At 37.4% G+C, this 7,158-nt stretch overlaps 2 long non-coding RNA genes across 3 annotated transcripts; one reads left to right on the forward strand and one right to left on the reverse strand.

Annotated features, from left to right (window-relative positions):
- Window positions 1–6: 6 nt before the first annotated feature.
- On the forward strand, window positions 7–1,439 carry LOC109704994. The gene is made up of 3 exons (XR_002214567.1): window positions 7–170; window positions 259–342; window positions 1,225–1,439. It is a non-coding gene; the product is annotated as an uncharacterized LOC109704994 (long non-coding RNA).
- A 246-nt stretch (window positions 1,440–1,685) lies between these two features.
- LOC109704996 lies at window positions 1,686–2,843 on the reverse strand. 2 transcript variants are annotated; one of them, XR_002214569.1, is made up of 5 exons: window positions 2,636–2,843; window positions 2,477–2,560; window positions 2,320–2,386; window positions 2,155–2,222; window positions 1,686–2,040 (listed from the first exon to the last, which is right to left on the reverse strand). It is a non-coding gene; the product is annotated as an uncharacterized LOC109704996 (long non-coding RNA). The 2 variants fall into 2 exon arrangements; XR_002214568.1 differs by having other exon boundaries at window positions 1,687–2,008.
- Between the last annotated feature and the right edge of the window lie 4,315 nt (window positions 2,844–7,158).

Consider the following 7,158-nt stretch of genomic DNA (forward strand, 5'->3'; position numbering starts at 1 on the left):
TGCTGTTTGTCGAGCAGAATCTGAGGTGTTGATCTGCAGATCCCAGCGTCGGCCTTCGGTACTTCGGCTCGTGCGCGACGTAGGAGCGACGGATCGCGACGAAATCGGGTTTGCTGGATTCTAGACTGCGAGAAGAATCCACAGAGTCCAAGTTTGCTGGATTTGGAAAGGTTAGCTTGATCGGATTTAAAGGTTTCTCAGCCACTGTTTTTCGGACAGTTTCGTGGATTGAGTCATCCATGGTCTTATTTTCCGCAGCAGGTGGATTCGGTTTTGAGCGGGACGCGTTGGGTTTTCGCGGACTCGGCCACTCCCTTCGTTGCCAGGAGATTAGCGATCGAGGTGGGTTAATCATCGGCTTTTCATCCTAAGCGCATAATAGTCGACAAGTATAATTTCAGCTTTTGACTAGTATATGATAGCTCGAATTCATGGATCATAGTATGTTAAATCTGAGTTTTGGAGCATGTTTAGCAAGTATTTAAATTATACATCTTGGACGTGGACTTGACTTAGGAGAAAACCACGGTTTGATCGTCATTTGTATTACACTACCAGATTTAGCTCTAGGAGCCGTACTGTGCGGTATCGTCGCGGGGGAGTGTGACGGATACCCAGGATAGTGTAGCTTATTTCCACGCTCGTGCTGTGGATGCCGAGCTTTGTTACAGTAGAGTCAGACCGTTGGTGTTGTCGGGGACCGTCGGGGGTTGACGGTGGGCCCAGATTACTGTTTTGGTTACAGATTGTGCCAAGGGCACGAGGTATATTGGTGGTTAGACCCTGTTTATTTGAATTATGCCTGTGAGAGCTTGATTGAGCTCGACAGAGATACGCTTGCATACTCGGTTGGTTCGCGCCCACGAGTGCCGCTCCGGAGTCTGGCTTAGTGCTTTTGCGTTGGTGTCGCTGTGTCCTAATTGTTGGACTCGCTCTCCACTAGCTACCCCAGGGGTAGTTGTTAGTGTAGCTTCGACAGGCGGGACGGGTGTATCACAGTCCCACGTAAAATTGGGTCAGTTTTTACTTGTTCTACAGAGGGTTGTACTAGAGCAGGATAGCATAGTGGTATCTAGCTGTAGAGTGTTTCCAGCTTTTCCTCACTTTTCTTGCTTACCCTGTAGACTTAGTGGGTTGACCGATGAGGTTTAGGGCCGCACCCACTGAGGACTACTTATTTTTACAGTAGTTCTCACGCCCCTTTTTCTTCCACCGTTGTCGCAGGACCTTCGGTCTCGGCTGCTGCTCCTTCTGAGGCGGATCGCGGCAAGGGCGTCGCGAGCTAGAGCCCTTCCCGACTGGTGCTGAGTTAGCAGTTTTCCCCTACTGCAGGTAGTGTGCTCGTGTTTTGGGAGCTATGTACATATTTGTGAACTCGTTGGAGCGAGTGCTTTTGTATAGAGATTTTTGTATGTATATAGACTCGTTCTTTCTCTACCTGTTCAGTTTGTTTTAGTTTCAGCTCTACGCTACTGTTCGTAGCCTTGTGTGTTGTACAGGTACTGCTACGCTTCGTATACAGGAAAAATTTCTTGTATACGGCGATTTGTCGGCGTGCCCGGTGATCGTGCAATCCGGGGGCGTGACAATACTTGTTTCACGAATTTACCATTCTATCCTCATGGATAACATCAAACCAAATTGCATATGCAAGCTACTAGTATCATGAATCCATAGTACTTAACAGGTAACCATGTAGGATGGACAAGTCATGAATCTTTCATTGCTTTTTAAAGATACTATCATTTCCGATATGATCTACATATCAGTGCATGTCTCAACGCCCTAACTATACATATATTCACATGAATATGAAATAACTTCAACTCAGATGTCAAAGGAGACATAGAGGGAATTCACCCATTTCGGGAAGGTCAGACCCACCTATAAACGACGCCTTTTGTCGAGTTCACGTAGCTAAGCGATCCGGGTAATCAAGCTTCTTAGGTTTACACTTCACTTCCAGCAAAGGCTCTCTAAATTCAGCTTAAACCAGCTCAATTGTGTCCTGAAATTCATCACAATTGGGTCTCAATCCCGCTGCGAATTAACAATAAAAACTGCATTAAAATTACGACTAAAAGTCTAATTTCGGCAATTTCCTCAATTATACTGATTTGTGGCTTAATTCCCTGTTTTAGGTTCAGTTAATACCTCCAGTTTAACCTCTAAAGGCTCTCCAATAGCAGCCGAAGATAATCCGACGGCCCGTCGCAACCTCGCTGCGCACAATCGCCAAAACGGCATCAAACACTTATATACAAGTTAATATAGCCGGAAATTCACTTAATCCGATTTCTAACAGAAATTTCATCTTACCCCAGGTTGAAACACCTTCTAGACCAGCTCCCAAGGTCAATAACTCAGCTCAAATTAATCTGGAAACCTGCTGCGAACAAAGGGTTCCAAACTGCATCACAACCTTACTAATATCATCGTTTTCACCATCAACATAGAGATAAGGCTCATTGTTTACCTTCAGGTTTTCAAATCTGATTTTCGGGTGAAGGATTACAGCTAAACCACTCCTCAAATGCTGCTCTAAACCATTCTAATCCAGCTGGTAGCAAGGATCGCAAGCCATCAATAAAAACCATCAATAATCTCAAACTAGAGAGAAATCTAGTTAGTTTACCTCACTAGACTTCAACTCAGCTTTCCTGGAAGTTGGAGCTGCGAAAATACCTCCCCTGCGAGTCCTTCCCACCCGCTCGTAGCTGCTCCAAAGTCCACAAACCAGCTAGTGTGAAGATCGACGAGAAATAGGCGCAAATCGGCGATTTCTACTCAAAGAGAGAGAAATCCTAGAGAGAGAAAGTGAGGAAGGTGGAAATCTCTTCCTCTGAGCTCTAACAGCTTCCAAAGAAGTCCAGGAGTCGTGCTGGGTAGATAAGGATAGACCTTGGATGAGAAATTACCAAAATAGCCTTACTGCCACGTATCTGCCAATGTGTACCGGTACACGATGATGGTTGTACCGGTACACAATGCAGAATTTCGCCAGAAATGCACTTTCTTGCTTCCGGCCGTTCAATCACTTCTCTAGCTTGTCCAAAAACTTATCTAAGCCTTTTAGAAGATGCAGGGTAGTTCCACTTATCATTCCCTACGCTCGAACTTCACAATTGACCAAATTCAGAGCGTCGCAAATGGAAAAGTGCATCAATTTGCAATGCAATGCACTTTTCCAATTCCAGTTACTTCCTCACTTTATTAACTTATCGAAACCTTTCAACAGTCTTTCAAACATCGTAGACTAGTTCCAAAAGCCAAGCCAATCCTCGAACTTGCCCCTAGGCCCAAATTCGGTATATTACAGTAACCTCCTCTTCCACAATAAGAGTGAGGAGTACTCCTTTAGTTGTATAAGTTTCTCAACAGGACATCAATGAAGTGTGTGGTCTTTTAATTTCTTTAAGAGCAACATTATTTTAACAGTGCATTCATTATCTTCTTCATTCTTATATAATTTTTGATCTTTTATGTAGAAAAAAAATATTTTTTTATTTTTATTGTTTTCTTTATAATTTTTTTGGCCACGATCTTTCCCTTGCCCACTATCGCAGCTACTGCCCTCATCGGAGTTTTTTCCCCTCCTCTCGCCGGTATGCTTTTCGTCCCCGAGAAGCACTTCCTCTTCGTCGCTGGCGGCGGCAGTGGGCTGAGAAGGCGCTGGAGGAGGATTGGAGAAAAAAAAAAAAAAGAGTCGCGGCACAGCCTCGGCGGGGTCGGAGTCGAGGAGGGTGAGGGATGCGCGGGCGAGGACAAGGGCGTGAGGGGCAGAGGCGAGGCATGCCGTTTCCGCCTCCGCCTTCGCCGCCTTCTTTGGAAAGGAAAGGAAAAAGAACAAGAAAAAAAAAAAGAGGAGAGAGAAAAAGTAATAAGGGCATTTTGGTCAGTTTATTAAAAATTCGGACCGAATCTGTAAAATCAAAAAAAACGAACACAGTTTTGCAAAAGCCCAAAACTAATGGATGTTTTATGCAAAAAGGCCAATATTAAAATATATTAAAATTATTTTAATATAAAATAAAAAAATGTTTTATATGCTTTTTTTTATTGAGAGAAAGGTAGTATGTTAGCTGTTTCTTTTAAAAAAAAAATTAAATTTAATTGAAAATATAAATCAGTTATGCTTGAAATTTGAGGTCTCAGATATGAACAATTGCACTAGAGACGAACAATATGTATAAGAAGTACATTTTACATCCTTTGATCTAAAGATTTGTTTTTTAAAATAAATTATATTTGAAAAATAATTGAGAAGATAAGTAAACAAAATAAACTTCGGAAAGGCTAGGATGTACGATTAACACCTCGATTATAAGCGTGCAAACAATATTATGTTAATAAAATATAGGGTAAACTTCAAATACCACTCCTATGGTTTCGCACTTTCTCACTTTAGTTTCCTATGGTTTAAAGTGTATTAAGTTGGTATTTTGTAGTTTCATTTTTATCTTTTCATCAGCTTTTCCGTTAATATTTCGTTAAATTATATATAAAAAAACTTCAGATACCCCACTTAGATTTACCGAATATTCACTTTAGTAACCTTTAGTTTTAACTTTATAACTGATTTAATGAAAAAATTAGTAGAATCGATAATAAAAAGATAAAAATAAAACCACAGGGTACTAAATTTATACACTTTAAATCATAGGATACTAAAATGAGAAAGTGTGAAACTAGGGAGGTATTTGAAATTTGTCCTAAAATATATGCTAGTATAACATTAAAATTTATGGAGAATTTTTTATGATCCAATACATGTCCAGGTAAAAAAAATTATATATACACCAGCAGCAACAAAAAAACTTCCTTAAAAAAAATTTTGAGTAATTTCATAATTTCGAGAAATCTCATAAAGCTATGTAATTATTCAATATAAATTAAAAGAAACAAATTATTAAGTTGTAAATGATATCTAAATTTAACTAGGAATGTTTTTTGATCCTCAAAATTTCGAAACAAAATATAAACAGTGAAAAAAAAAAAAAAATCTGGTTCACTCCTGGCCTTCTGTGTACAAAATCGAATGTGACTATAGCCCCTTGAGGCAGGCACCTCAACCTCAACCTTCACCTGCGCCACCTTCTCTTCCTTTTCTAATGTCGGCTCATCCTCTTTCTCTGACATGAACTGTAGTATGTCAAGCAATTTGTTGTGCTCTGAATCTTAATCCATTATTTCGAGCTTCACCTAGTAAATTCTGGCTAACTTTTTCATCGTGACCTAAACCAAAGCTAACACAAAAACACGCGCTTCTCATTGAACCACATGTTAGGGCATGTTTGGTTGCCCGAAAGTAGATGAAGTGAAAAAAATTATTTTTGTAAAAGTGACTTTTCAATTCCATTATTAGGTTGACTATAAAGTGAAATATTAATACTATAGTTTTGAATTTTGATTAGTAAATTATACATAATGAGGTGAAAATATAAATAAACGACTTCTACTCTTTAAATTGAAAATTTAAATTTATATTTATATTTAGAATTCAAAAGTATATTTTAAAATTTAAACTTAAACTTAAATCTGAGTTGAATTTCACATTAAAATTTAAGTCATAAATTAATTTACAATTTGGATTTGAAGTTTAAGTTATAACTCATAACTGAAATTAAATTCTAAAATAAAAGTTCCACATAGAAATGCGAATAGTTATTTAAATTTGAATTTGAATTTATAATTTGAATCATATTTTAATTTACTCTTTGATCTTAATGAGTTCAAATTTGAATTCACAATTTGAATTTATATTTAAATTTATATTAAAATTGAGTTTAAATCACATTTCAAATTGAACATTTGAATTCATAATTCGAATTCAAAGTTCAAACTGAAACTCATCATTGAAATTAAATGTAAATAAAAAATTTGAATTTTGAATTCAAATTTTAGTCGATATTTTGAATTTATAGCTGGAACAATTTGAATTCAAAGTTCAAATTAAAGTTCTTAGCTAAAAATAATTTAATTAAAATTTAAATTCAAATCTAAATTCTAGAATTCAAATTAAAATAAATTAAAAATTAAGAGATTAAATTTAAATATAAAGTCACAAATTTGAATTTAAAAATTTTATGTTGAATTTGAATTTACAAACAAAAGTCAGAATGTGGTCATGATTTTAATCCAAATTTAAAGTGAAATTCAGTTTTAAAAATAAATTCAAAAATTGAAATTAAGACCAAATATAACATCTTAGCTACGCTTTTCACTTTTGGTGACTTCTGAATTTTTCAAGCGGAAGTTAAAAAAGTGAGCTTTAGTTATAACTTACTTTATCAGCCAACTTTTGTAAAGTGACTTTATATTCACTTTCGATAACCAAACAATTGATAAGATGTCACTTTCTAGAAATGTCACTTTCGATGCTTTACTTTCGGCCAACCAAATATGCCCTTAAAGTAAGCTATTGTACGAATTTGACATAATTTTGTAACGTGAAATGCATCCGGCGAAAGTCTAGTTTTTAGAGATTGATCCATTATTGCTTGCACCTCCGTCTTTCAACCTCCGTCTTTACTACCTTCTCCAGGTTATCTTGTTGAACAAATCTAAAACGCAAGTACTCAACTTTGAGCTTCTTCTGTTCGAAACCCAATAATCGAATCTTACTCTTTAAATGAGCCTTTTTATCATCACCCTCTATCAGATCTAGCTCCTCAATTAGCTTGTCAAGAGACCAACTAATTTTCGTGATTTTTCTTCAGCGCATGTAGATAAAGAATTTCTACCTCATCAGGAATATTTTTTATGCTGATGAAGATCTCCACTGCTCTGTCTACTACAATAGTTAAATTGCAAAGGCGAATATCAAGCAAATTAATCAAAATTGCNCCAACTGGGAGTAGGTTCCGGCTGCTCTTTCTGTAATGCTATTTCGACCTCGTAAAGATATTAGGACTTTCACACTGACATTGAGACAGAAAACATTCGATCAGTTTCCCAGCGTGACACGCTATGATCACCGTCAAAGACAGGATTCGAGGCCTTTGTCCCCATTGCTTGTTAGTTAAGTAGGGAGAGAGAACGCCCCATCTCTTGATTACGAAGATTACTTTCACAGCAAGCACGAATGCGCGAGAAGCTTAACAATTATGTATGTAAATTTATATGTAAATTGAAACGATCCCCCCGGCTTTCCAAAAT

This window comes from Ananas comosus, unplaced genomic scaffold, assembly GCF_001540865.1.
Source record: "Ananas comosus cultivar F153 unplaced genomic scaffold, ASM154086v1, whole genome shotgun sequence".
Lineage (NCBI taxonomy): Eukaryota > Viridiplantae > Streptophyta > Magnoliopsida > Poales > Bromeliaceae > Ananas > Ananas comosus.